The sequence below is a fragment of the Lycium barbarum genome, chromosome 3 (assembly GCF_019175385.1).
Source record: "Lycium barbarum isolate Lr01 chromosome 3, ASM1917538v2, whole genome shotgun sequence".
Taxonomy (NCBI): Eukaryota; Viridiplantae; Streptophyta; class Magnoliopsida; order Solanales; family Solanaceae; genus Lycium; species Lycium barbarum.
In genome coordinates, this window is record NC_083339.1 from 3,372,605 (window position 1) to 3,387,544 (window position 14,940).

The following is a 14,940-nucleotide window of genomic DNA, read 5'->3' on the forward strand; positions in this document are numbered from 1 at the left end:
TGGTTTATCTTGGCGTTCAACCTTTCAAGCATCGCGCACTTGCTAAAAAGGTTAATCAGAAGTTAAGTCCTCGTTATTATGGATCATATACTGTCTTGAATAAAATTGGTGAAGTTGCTTATCGTCTCGATTTACCCCCTCATTCACGGGTGCATCTCGTATTCCATGTTTCTTGGCTAAAGCATACCGCGAAGGATTCCACTCCAGTTCAGCAGTTGCCTCCTTTCTTATCCGAAGAACTTGAAATGCAAGTATAACCTGAGGGTGTAGTAGACTGTCTGACTCTCTTGAATGGCTCCCAAGAGCTTTTGATTAAGTGGAAGGACTTACCAGACTTTGAGAACACTTGGGAATCCTATGAAGTCATTGATGCACAATTTCCTCATTTTCACCTTAAGGACAAGGTGAAACTCGTTGGGGTGGGTATTGTTAGACTTGCTGTCACTAGGGTCTCTAACCATAGGAAAAAAGGTGAAAATAAGGATTAATTGTAAATGTTTTATTAATTAATTATTACGTACATGTATTTCTAGCAATTACCTAGCAGTTTAGGCAGTTATTATGTGTTATATTGTACTAAGAAGAAGGAAAGATGGTCAATATTTTTTGTAGGATTTTCTTTGGTAGATTTGGGGGTTAAAGTCCCTCAAAATACCTTGGTTGTTATATGTAGTAATATTGTTTCTCTATTTGTAAAACGTATTCTATTTGTTGGCAATAAATAATAGTTGAAGTGTTGCTCTTATTTCTGTGTTGTATTTGGAAGTTTACATATTGAAGTTAGGAAAGTTTCTGGGCTCCTAACAGATTAAGATTAAGACCTTTAAGGGATTGGGATCCCTCCAGTAACGTTTGCTCCAATAATCTTCAATAGTTGCTTAAATTATGATAACTCATCAAAATAACATTTAAAGGCTATAATGTATTTCTATGAGAAATCAATTCAACGTCCGTCAAATCTTCTCTCTCTCATCTAAAACAAGAAAATGTTTCACAACAAAATGATTTTGGAAAGGTAGCCTTGCAAAACTAAGGGTAAAAAGTTTGTACGCTATATCACTGATAATTACATTGAGTTTTGGATTATTCCTGCATTCCTTTTTGTAATGCCCTTCGTATGGGGCTAAACGTGGCAACCGGTTCGGGCTAACCGGTTTTAACCGGTAATCGGACCGGTTAAACCGGAACCGGAACCGGTAGAACCGGTTCCGGTTAACCGTGTAATTGTTTACCGGTCCGATTCCAATATTTTGGAAACCGGTTTAACCGGTGAAAATTAAAAAAAAAAAAAAAAAAAAAAAAGGAAAGAGCCGTTGGGCCTTAATGGACAGTTGGCAACGGTCCATTTGCAAAAATGGTCGTTGCCAAACGGTCAGTTTTTTAATTTTTGGCCCCCAATTTTTTTTTTAACACTTTAACCCATCCCCACCCCTATATAAACTCTTCTTCATTTTCATTTTAATTCACATCAATTCACTCTTCTTCATCTTTCTCTCAAATCTCAATCTCTCAATTATAGTTACTTTGAAATAATTAGCCACAAAGTCTTATTATAGTTTCAACTTTCAATTATTAATTTTGCAATTATAATATTGTTGGTGGAGTTGGTGATTTTGCAACAATCCGAAGTAGCTTTGGTGGATTTGCAATTCTAGCCGCCTTCACTTTGTTGGAAATTAATCCGGCAATTTGGTACCTTCGTTCCAACTCTATCTTTATTTTTCGCAATTTAATTCTAGCAATTTATTTTTCGCAATTTAATTTACGCAATTTAATTCTAGCAATTTAATTTGTTGTAATTTATTTTCTTGTGATTTAAATTAATTCTATTTAATAATGTCAAAGAGATTAAGACGTGGTGCCGGTAGTAGTAATCGTACTGTTAGGGGTGCGCTTAATGAGGAAACATTTGTGGAAGAAACACCTAATTTAGGTATTGACGTTGGTGGAAATAATCCACTTTTAGGTCATGAGGCAATGCAACAACATTTTACCGACACTTTTAATGAAGACTTAGATGATGATGATGAAACACAACCCCCCGAAAATCCCATAGGAGATACATGTCCTGCACAATTACATACACAAGACAAACCGCCTAGAACTCGTAAGCCAACAGCTAAAGTTTGGAAATTTATGACTAAGAATAGGGAAAACCAAACAGCTACGTGTACCCTATGTGGACAAGTATTTAGTTTTAAGCAAGGAACTGGTAAGGATGGTGGAACGGGTACACTAAATGGTCATATGAGAACCAAACATATGGATATTTGGGGAGAACAAACGGGTTCAAATGGGGGGGGATTCAAATGACGATAGACCCACGAACCGATAGAAATTTTAAGTATGACAAGAAAAAAGAACTCGTAGAAATAGCTAAAATGATAGCTTATGATTGTTTACCATTTTCCTTTCCCTCGGGTTTGGGGTTTGTTACTTACATTCAACGTTGTTATAACCCGTTATTTGAGGGTATTCCTAGAAGTACTTGTAGAGCCGATGTTATAGATTTTTTTAAAAAATATAGATTTTATTTGCGCCATGTATTTAATTCTTTAAATTGTAATGTTTGTCTTACCGCTGATTTGGGTCTTAGTATTAACCATTTAGATTTTTTTGCTATTACATGTCATTGGGTTGATGACAACTGGGTTATGCAAAAAAGAATTATAGCTTTTTTATATGACGAAGGAAAAGGTCGTCACGATGGAAATGTTTTAGCCGATTCAATGTCTACTATAATGAGATTTTTTAACATTTATAGAAAAACACTTTGTATTGCTTTAGATAATGCTTCTAACAATACAAAGGCAATTGGTCTTTTAAAAAGAGAAATAAACCCTCCTCTAAGAAATATTTTTCATGTAAGATGTAGTTGTCACATTTTAAATTTAATTGTTAAAGATGGTCTTGTGCATTTTGATGATTCTGTTCAAAAAGTTAGAAATGCTGTTGCGTTTCTTTTTTGTAATGCTAATAGGGGAAGAATTAGAGATTTTAAGAATCCTTGTGTGGAAAATAACCTTAGACCTAGGAAAATTCAAGTAGAAATTGAGACTAGGTGGAACTACACTTACATTATGCTACAACAAGCATATGAGTATAGGATTCCCATACAACAAGTTCAAAACAAATATAATACTGATAGTGAGGATTGGTTAACTTTTAGGCATTGGGAAGATGTTAAAGAATGTATTGAACTCTTAGAAAATTTTTATAATGCAACTCTTGCTTTTTCTAGACAATTCTATCCCACGGTAACCGGAATTTTAGCTTACTTAGCGGAAATAGCTAGAGTTTTACAAGAGTATAAATATAAACCCGATTATCAAGTGGCTATTTTTGAAATGATAATCAAATTTAAGAAGTATTTTTTTCCCATCCCAACTTTATTTATATTGGGTTCCCTTTTAAATCCTTGTTTAAAAGTGTCTTATACTAAAAATTTGGTTAGTCAAATTTATACATTTTTAGAAATTGAAGAGGGAGTTCAACCATCTTTAGCTGAAGCCGATCTCGCTATTGATGATGAGTTTAGAAAAGTTTTTACTCATTATTCTAGTTTGGAAGAACGTGCTACACCCGTTGCTCCACGCCCTACTACTTCTCAGAGTAGCAAAAAGGGCTTGTCGGGTTTAAAAGTTTTACATTCACAGCCAACTTCTTCTTCTACTGCAAACTTTGATGAATATAACTTTTATTTGATGCAGCCAAATGTGGATATCAAGGAACTGGATGAGTTGGACGTCTTAGCATGGTGGAAGAAGTACAAGGCAAGCTATCCGGTACTTTCAAGAATGGCTCGAGATATCCTTACGGTTCAAGTATCAACCGTGGCTTCGGAGAGCGCATTTAGCCAAGGAAGACAGCAAATTGGAGACCATAGACATTCATTATCCGGCTTTAGCTTGCAAGTACTAGTGTGCATTCGAGATTGGATTAGATCGGAGCGACGCAACCAAAACTAAGAAGCGGAGCAAGGCGAAGAGGAAGAAATTGAAGATTTGATAGCTAGTGGACCGGACCAAATGGAAGACTTTGAAGATATTTCCATGACCGAATATGATGTGGGGGAAATTAACGAAATGGTTCAAAATTGGTGATTTTATTATTCTACTATTTTTGTATAACTCATGTATTATTTGCAAGTTAAAAAAAAATACAACTTGTAAATGTTATCCAAGAATGAATAAAATATATGGCTCATTGAGCTTTCTTCTATTTACTTGTGTTCATATTTTTACTTTTATTAAGTTAGAAATATACCTAAAATATACTAAGAATATACTTATAAGTATATTAAGTTATATAGTATACTTAAACATATATAAGTATATATAGTATATATAGAAAAAATAGTATATATAGTATATAAGTATATATAGTATATATAGTATATAAGTAAGTATATATAGTATATAGTACATATATATATGTATATATAGTATATATATTAAGTTATACACATATATAAGTATATATAGTATATAAGTATATATAGTATATAAATATATATAGTATATATATTAAGTATATACTTAATATATAGTATATATGTATATATAGTATATATATTAAGTTATACCTATATATAAGTATATATAGTATATAGTACATATATATACATATATATAGTATATATATTAAGTTATACCTATATATAAGTATATATATTAAGTATATATAGTATATATATATATATATATATATATTAAGTTCTACATATATTTAGTATATATATTAAGTTATACATATATATAGTATATATATATATATATATTAAGTTATACATATATATAAGTATATATAGTATATGTACGTTATACATATATATGTATACGAAAAGCACTATTTTGTATTGCTGACTTGCTGTTAGGCTGTTAGTCAGTAAATATTTAAACTTTAATTATAAAGTTGTATAACATATGTAAATATACCTACAATATACAAATAAATACTATAATATATATATATATATATATATATATATATATATATATATATATATATATATATATATATATATATATATATATATATAATACAAAAAACAAAAACAAAAAAGATTTTAAGCACTCCAAACCGGACAGGTTCCGATTTGGAGTTTAAAACCGGTAAACTGGAACCGGTTAAGCGGTTCCGGTTTTTTAACCGGAACCGGCCGGTTCCCTAACCGGTTACCGGTCCGGTTCCGGTTGGAACCGGTTAACACCTTTATATGGGGCGTCCCCCTAGTACGGATACTCTCATTGGCCAGCATCCAATCACATTTGTGCAACTTTCTACTTCTTAACGACTGACTTTTAATATGTAATAAGAGGAATATGAATTTTATTTTTTAAAATGACGACATAATGTTACAAAGATAGCAACATATTTTAAAACAGGGAATCCCACCAAAGGAAATCCCACCACAATCGGTCGAGATTTTTCTTTCTTTCTTTTGGAATGTTGCTCGTATTTTAACAACCGAAAAAAGTAATTGTGTGAAACAAAAAATATTTTTTTTATAACATTTATTTCATTCTTTCTTTGCTAGCAGTTGATTTTATATAGAGGCGCCTTTAATAGCATATATGCTAATATAAGGCTATGTGATTTCCTAAACCAATTGTGTGGCCGTTGGCACAATAATAGCTTGTTTGGTCAAGCTTTTAAAAATAACTTATTTTAAAAAGTATTTTTTTCAAAAGTACTTTTCAAAAAAGTACTTTTGGCTAAAAGCGGTTTGTGTTTGACCAATTAATTTAAAAAGTATTTTTGAGCAGCAATTAGCATTTAAAAAGTGCTTCTATATGTGTTTTTCTCAAAAGTGCTTTTGAGCAAAAGCTATTTTTTTTAGCTTCTAAAAAACTGTTTCTGCTACTCCCCAAAAGTACTTATTTTCTCACAAAAGCTTGGCCAAACACCTTACTTTTTTTAAAATAAGCACTTATTGAAAGAATAAGTACTTTTGGAGGAAAAATAAGCTTGGTCAAACAAGCTATAAGTCGGAAGTAATCAACAAGGACATGTAGAATATGTGAAGGGTTATTTTACCTTTCATATTATGATTGTCCATGTTTGATGGACTTCATCCTTGACATACTAGCTAGTCGAAAGTATGCAAGAGCTAATATTTTACGATCTCAAATTTAAGATCATATAGAAGTTAAATTAAAATTAGAAAGGTAAATGAGGTAATAATTGTAGCTTGGATGGAATGAAAAGATCATGTTCATGAAATGGCAAGAAAATGGCCCACTAGAAGGTAATTATTTGAGGAAAATAGATTCTAAAACCATGTGCTTGTACTCTAAGTTGTAAAATGCGTTCAGAACATCGATCTGACAGAACTTAAGTTCATCTTCCTCAAATGGAGCACTTGTCTTTTTCTCCAATAGAAAGTAACCAACTACTTTTCATATTCAAGATCATTTCAAAGATCTCTATGACTCAAGTTTTTGTTTGAATTTAACACTTTTTTCCCTCTCTCTCTCTCTCTCTCAGCCTAGTTTACTTTTAACAAGATAAAATAAAGAAACATTAGGAGAAAGCAATTCGATAATACGTACGTTTCCTCTTAAGATTTTTTTGGAGAGGTATGGACCCGTAAATTGTAGGAAAAGACAAGATAAAAGAGGTAAGAACCTCTGTTGATATAAATTCCGACTACTCCAATTTTTATCTCAATTTATATACTCCCTTCATCGTTTTCGAAATACAAAAGTCAAATCACTCTAAATAATCTTTAGTTAATAATTCGTGTGAATTTAAAAAGAGTATATAAATTCATGTTATGAACGCATGTTAAAACTTACGCGGAGCCAGCCCTTCAGGTGTGGGTTCGGCCGAATCCAGTAGCTTTTGTCCGAATCATATATTTGTATTAAATTTTTGGTCAAATATTTATAAATTATTAATTAAGAATCCAGAAATTTTAAAGAATTAGAACCTCGAACCCACAAATTTCGAATTCTGGCTCCGCCTCTGCTTACAAGCACATGGTTTCTCAAGTATACGTTGAAATAGAATTTACCTATTCAAAACTGAAAAAAAGCACTCTAAATAATATTAAGTTAATAATTCGTAATATTTAAAAAGAGTTTAAGAATTATGGGCAAATAAAAGCTATTCGATTCTCCAAAATAGTAATAGTATCATATAAAAAGAGAAAAAGAAATTATACTACATAACTCTAAACATGCAAATGTATAGATATTTACTTGACTGAAGCTTCAGGTTTACAAGATAGGTAGTATATAAATTAGGAAAACTCAATTTTGATAATGACTTGACAATTGGTGTGGTTGGGGAATGAGAGGGAGATTGTGACAAAGTTTAAGGCCCACTGATCGATGATCTGGGACTAAGCTTTAGCATATTTGGGACACAAATTATTAATAAATTACTATAACAGTTATTGGTACAATTTTAGTCAAAGGTTAATTTTAACAATTGAAGCCTAAAAATATTGGTAGCAAATAACCAAATCCCGATTTTTAAAAATAATATATAAGCAACGATCTATCACATTTAACAATACCATATTAAGCAACCATCTATGCATCTGTTCAACCTTCTGACAGGATTTATTCACATTTGATTATCATTCATTGCAGTAACTTATCGTAATCCTAGGAGTAAATCTAAAACGGAGGAAAATATTGGAGAAACTCCATTACTAGCATCATCTCTCCTCAAGTCTCCTCTTAAATCATTGAAACTTCACCACTACCACCACAAAAATCATCTAAGTTCATCAGTGACAAATCTAATCAAAATAATTACCTCAATCTTGAAATCACAATGAACTCGAATGTGGAAAATTTTAGTAGTGCTTTTGACTGGGTGTGGTTGGGATTTGTTGGAAGCACCTAGGCGAGACTATATATAAATTTGAGGAAGATTGGGGGCGATATAAACTATTTGGAGTCAAAATTAAAGCTGAAATCGATAGGGAAAAATCACCACTCTAATGTATATTATGAATGTATGTATGTCATGTTGAAATGTTCATGTATATTCACCGATGTACATATACCGGAGATACACAGATAGGCATAGAAGATATACATAGATATATACAAGGGGATATATACTTATACACAAAGAACGGAGTCATCTTCAACCTCAAATTTTCAATTTAAAAATAAGCTGTAATCTGCCTCAAAACGTCTTCAAGTACCTCAAAAATTGATATTCAAACTCCTTAAGATGTTTTCAACAAAACCCAATATCACCTGATTGAAACAAATCACAAGTGCACTGGATCGAAAAATTGAACCAAGCTTAATGGTATTTGTATGTCCTTCTACAAGTTTCTTCTTTCCAAATCAGTAGAAAACTCTCATTCCTAGATGATTTTAATTAAAAAATAAACTTCAAACTTGAATTTTTCAAACCTCCAATTCGATTTTTGAATTTTGATTCCAAAGTTAGAATTAGAGTTCCATGAAAGCTCTTCAAGTTCCAGTTCGATTCTTTAATTGCATAATGCATTACTTGTCTATGCACATTTTGTGTTTCAGATTTCATAGGTTTGATTGCAATGCTTTTACAAGAAGATTTTGACATAATATGGGCAGTGAAGAAGGTTGCAGAGGGTAGTGGCTATAGGATGCCAATTTTAAGATATATTTGGATAAAATTTACCAATTAAAAAAAGTGATCTATGAGGTTGATCAATAGGGAAATACACATTTTTTTAATCTTCCTCTAAAAAATGTTTTTTCTTTTGTGATATTTACTTGAGCGACCTGACATTGGGTGCCAATTTACGTCGGAGGGTGGGGGTTATGGGCAAGGGGGTAACAAGAGCTGGAGCATGCTTTATCTAAATCTTTTATAATCACCCTCAGTTTGATTATTTGATATGCCTGTGCATGTGAAATGATCCAGCGAAGTGAACTTTGATGAAACCAGTTGGAAAAATATACCAGGTACTATTATACTTTGCTCATACAACATAGGAGTATAAATATTTAGTGATCATGTGTGAAATTGACTCTAAAAACAAAGGATTATAATTTACTACTAGAGGTTGTCCAATTGACCGAGTTAAGTTAAACTTAGACATGTTAAAATGGATCAATTTAACAAACATGTCATAATCCAGACTCTCCCAAAATCAGTTTTGCTCAAAAGAACTTCGATTTAGATGCACCATCACCGTTCATTTTGCGGCCTATGTGGCTACGAGGAGTTCGGCACTTTTGTAACCCAAAAAAAAAAAAAAAAATTGGAACCAAACTAACCCATTAAAAAAAGAACTAAACTAGGCTTCACGCACAGATTCTGTGCGTGAAACCCTTCCCTAAAACCCCCGACCCAACCTTTATTCTTTCTCTTTTCTTTCATTTTCTCCATCTTCACCCTTTCAACACACTTTTGCACTTCCAAAAACATGTCTCAAAGTTTTGAAACTTCAATGTTTGCTATACAACCCGATATTTGCGAATGCAGTTATTACTGTAAACTAAAAACATCAAAGACCCAAGATAATCCGGGTCGCCGTTTTGGCGTTGTAAAGTGCCCGAAGTAAGTGTTTTTACATTTTTTTAATGTTTTTTTTTCACGTTATCCATATATTTTACTTTAAAAAACTGATTTTCTTGTAATGTTTATAGGATATGGGCGGTTGCAAATACTTTCGGTAGGAAGATAGCATTCACGTGGATAAAACGGTAGCGGCGAAGTTTAAAAATCCAGCTTTGGATAGAGATACCGTGACTTCACGTATCTCTAGAGATACCGCTAAGTTGAACTCGCAATTTAAGCTTGTGGAAGCTGAAGAAAAAATTGAAGGTTTGGAGGTGTTGCTCATCGATTCCGAAAAAAAACAAAATTAGCTGAAGGCTAAACTTAGAGAGGCTCAACATGAGAAAATAGCTTTGAAAGAAAAACTTAAATTGTGGAAGATTATTTGTGCTATCTTGTTGTTGTTCATTATTTATATGTATTTTGTTTATTAAGTTTAATATTTCTATGGATTATGTTTTTTACTAGTTGTACCTTTTCCCCTATAATGTAATCCGCACCCTTTATGCACTAATTTAGTTGTGTTTCTTTGTTAAATTGTCAATTAATAATAGACTTTTAACAATAAAAGCAAATTAAAAACATGCCAAACTAATTCAAATTGATGACTTCATCATAAAATAAAAATACAAATTAACAGGCTTAGTCCGAAACTTAAATGACCCATAATCTAAGACAGTGAGCCTAAATAGACCCTAATCGTCATCAGAATAGAAGTCCTCAATATCATCCTCAGAACGATATTGGCGGTCTCTTAACACACATCTTTTTTCAGGAGATGTTAGTTCTCTATCGGTTGATGATGCTTGTTCTTCAGCCAACTTTAGCATGTAAAATCTACAACGTCTTGCCAGCATTCTATTGTTTTCTTTTCTAATCCTTTGTACGGCCATCTCGCAAGTTGCTGGACCTACTCGAGGCATGGTTAGTGAGTACCTTGTTGGGATTGAAGCGTTGAGATTTTCCAAGTCACGAACAAGACATTCTGATTCGGCAATCCGATGTGACCATTCTCGGCATAAACCGCAATAATATTCTCGCGGATATGAATATTTCACACTGCAGAAATCATCATTACGCTTTACAAGAAGGTGCGGATTTAGCTCATCTAGTTTGAAATCACTGGTATCACTCGAAAAACTGCTATGATGATCTCTCATCATCACTGCTATTTGGTTCTTTTGGAAGGAGTAAAGACCAAGCTGAGTTTCTACTACTCGACATTGAATATGGTGTAGTCTAATAACAAAAGAAAGGGCTACTTATATAGTTGCAAACCCCCAAGTACCCTCGGGGGGGGGGGGGGGGGGGGTCTTTATGACCCTATCTACTTACCTTATTATAAGAAAAATATTAATCTTCATCGGACATTTCACAGTCCGAATCCCACTTGGATCTAAATCTTGTGCTACCATGTATACCATATTCTACCATATGGTAACGTATTTGCATCCGATTGTTCTCTTCGCGAAAACGATTAAGAGCAAAATTAAACTCTTGTGGAGTTTCGCGAGGCATTGACATAGCACTTTTTTTGGGCGTTTAAGCCCTATTGAAGCTAACTTTTGCTTCAGTGCTTCAGCCTCCCTAACACGCCAATTTCACTCCTCTCTCATTGTTTTATTGTATTCTTGATTGAATCTTTTGTTAGGGTTATTTGAGTAATGAAAATCATCATCATTTAGTTCCCATGTCCTACCCATTGCTTCAAATATTTTTGCTAGGGTAAAACATGTAATAGAATCAAGATTTCCAAATTGGTTGTAGAATGTCATGATAACTCGTTTTAAAGTGAATACTAGTTGTTTGTCAATCATGTTATATATAGTACTGCATTTTTTGACCGTTTATTTGAATTAAATTCATATTACGCAATGTTCTTGTGCGCAATAGGACGTGATTTGACAACACATCATGCATGCCAATTTCAGCTTTTTTATGACACCTAAAGGACCGATTGGACAACACAATGCTGAATTTTTGACCGTTTATTTGAATTAAATTCATATTACGCAATGTTCTTGTGCGCAATAGGACATGATTTGACAACACACCATGCATGCCAATTTCAGCTTTTTTATGACACCTAAAGGACCGATTGGACAACACAATGCTGATTTTTTGACCGTTTATTTGAATTAAATTCATATTACGCAATGTTCTTGTGCGCAATATTACATGATTTGACAACACATCATGCATGCCAATTTCAGCTTTTTTATGACACCTAAAGGACCGATTGGACAACACAATGCTGAATTTTTGACCGTTTATTTCAATTAAATTTATATTACGCAATGTTCTTGTACGCTATAGGACATGTTTGACAACACATCATGCATGCCAATTTCAGCTTTTTTATGACACCTAAAGGACCGATTGGACAACACAATGCTGAATTTTTGACCGTTTATTTCAATTAAATTCATATTACGCAATGTTCTTGTGCGCAATAAGGGTGAATATGAATCTATTTAAGAAGAATGTTGGACGAGGTAAAAACTCATCCATTTCATAAGTTTAAGTCTCTTAAGTCATTCAAAAAAACCTATCTTAAGTCATACGAAAAATGGCTCAAGATATTCCACCAGTTAAGGTTTTAATACATTGGGATGGTATTATCCTTGATGATAATAGTACAGTTCGTTACAATAAAAGACCAAACGTTCATGTTAAATGTCCACTTGAAATGTCTTATGAATCACTTGTCACTTACATATATGAAAAAATGAAGGTTAGTCCAGATGAGTATGAAATCTCTATAACAGGCAGATATCCACAATCAGTTTCCAATGGTATAGTGCTTTATGGTAGGCATTATATCAATAATGATGATTCTTTAAGGGATTATTTAAATGCGCCAGAAGAATTAAAACATTTAGTCGCCCTTAATGTTCTGGAGATGTATGTTGAAAAGATACCCAGAGAGGTCCCGCAACAACAGCCCAGTCAAGCTAACACATATGGAGATTTTAGTTCTTACGGGGATATTTTGGTGGCCAGGTGCCGCTGGAAAACCTTACCCAACAATTTAATCAAACTTGGTAATTATGCATTCTTATATTATAATTTTGTGCAGTAGCACGTGTTTATTGTATGTATTGGTAAATAACCATTTTTAAATCTTTGTAGGGGTTATAGACCTGATACGAGTAATATTGGTTAGTCATCTCAATTTAGTGGAGCAACTCATTATTATCAGAACTCTCAGTTCAGTGGAGTTGATTATTATAATAATTCCCAGTTCGGTGCAGCTGATTATTATCAAAACTCGCCAGTGGTACCAACTGTGGATGAAATGCAGTCCTCTCAGTTTGGTGAAGCTGATCATTCTCCACACCATGATCATAATCAATATGTGTAGGTTCATCACCTAGATGCTAAATATATATATATATATATATTTGTGAATTTGGAATTTAACATATGCTTTTTATCGTGTAGGAGGAAGCTTTTCTTAGATGGCACTGATTATCCAAGTTATGTGGATACATCAGAGAGTGATGGCGATGAACCAGCTAATAATGCAGAGGTAACCGATGGTGAAGATAGTGAAGGGGATGAAGATAAGCATTGTAGTCCCCAATACTGATTTTGAGGTTTTGGTTATTTGTACTTCAATGGCAACTCTAGTTATCCATGCTACTTATAGGAGAAAATGATCAAAATGGTCCTTAATGTTTGGGTTTTTGTTGCACAATCCTTAAATGTATAATTTGATGGAAATGATCCTTGATGTATTTCAAAAAGTAATGAGAAAATTTCGTAATTACGAAATGCAGCTATAGTTTGGGCATTTACAAAACGAAGCAACAGTTGTTGTATCAGGCGGATATTGGTTATATCAATAAAAGAGTTGTACTTATCAGGTGGCTATCAGCTCAGTTGTATCAGGCGGCTATCAGTTGTATCGGCTGAAATTGCACGAAATATTTGTATCAACAGTGATAGCTACGTTTCGTAAATACACTAGTTACACTTCACAATTTCTTGAAACTATAGTTACATTTCGTAAACAGCCTAAATATTTGTCACATCGCGTAATTTTTCTTTTTATTAAACTTCAATTTCACGTATTTTTTTCAAATTTCAATCAAATGAGTCGTTCATCTTTAGGACAATCTTTAGGCTTATTACTACTCTTCACAAACTCCATCTCTTTAATCCTAGCATCACCTACATAGGGTCCCACAACAAAATATCTCAAAAGGTCATTGAACTTTGAGAAATTGTGTAGGAAAGTCATTGAATTTTGCTACATATCAATAAAATCACTTAACTTTGGCCTATTAGCTCATAAAATCACTCAACTACATATGTCATAAAAAACAATTTGACCTGACAATATTAATTAATTATTTTATGTCATGTAGACGTGGGCCACACAATAAAATAAAATAAATCCATATCTTTAAACCCACATCCACTCACCAACTCCTCATTTTTCCCTTACCTATACCTTCTTCTCACTGTTTCCTTAAAATTAGGTTGGATCAAAATAATTAATTAGCCAATATAACTTAGAGAATAAATCCAAATAATTATGGTAATTTTACACATATCTTATTACCTCAAAAATGAACAAGTTCCTTAATTCTTTATACAAAATCATCTCAAAGCATGCAAAAAAGCCACACGGAGATACACATAGAACTACTAGTCCCCCAGGAATCATAAATATTACCACGATACACCCTAACCCCAGTTAATTGTTACCACTACAAATTAGTTAACAAATACACATATAACATTAACCACGCAAAATTGTAGAGTCAGAGCCCTAACAACCAGTGTTTTAAAAGGCGGGGCGTTTTACATATGCCTCGATGAGGCGTAAGCCCCATGGGTATTTAATTTTTAATATTTCATAAAATAATATAATTACAATAAATATTTTTGAATAGGTAAAATTACATTAAAAAAACTATAAATAAATGAAAAAATAATATATTATATATATATATATATATATATATATATATATATATATATATATATATATATATATATGTGTGTGTGTGTGTTTGATCCTGATCACAAAATACTAATTAAAGCAATTGATTATACACCACTTACAATCTGTATTTATAAATAACATAATTTTACAAGTATAAACAATACAATGAAATAAAAGTTATTATGAAATGTAAATTAACTCTAACAGTTTAACTTTCAAACAATGAAAAATCACAATTTCTTAAAACAATATTACTATCAAACTATTCATTTTATCTTCCTATAAGCAAACAATCAATAAAGCTTTATCAGTATTATAATTAAAACTTAATCCTTCATGAATAAAATAAAATTACTTTCAAATAGAGAAATAATAAAATATGACAATTTTGATACATAGGACAAAAGACCAATGATAAGTGAAAATGTACAATTCGACTATGTATTTTTAAAAGAAATATTAAA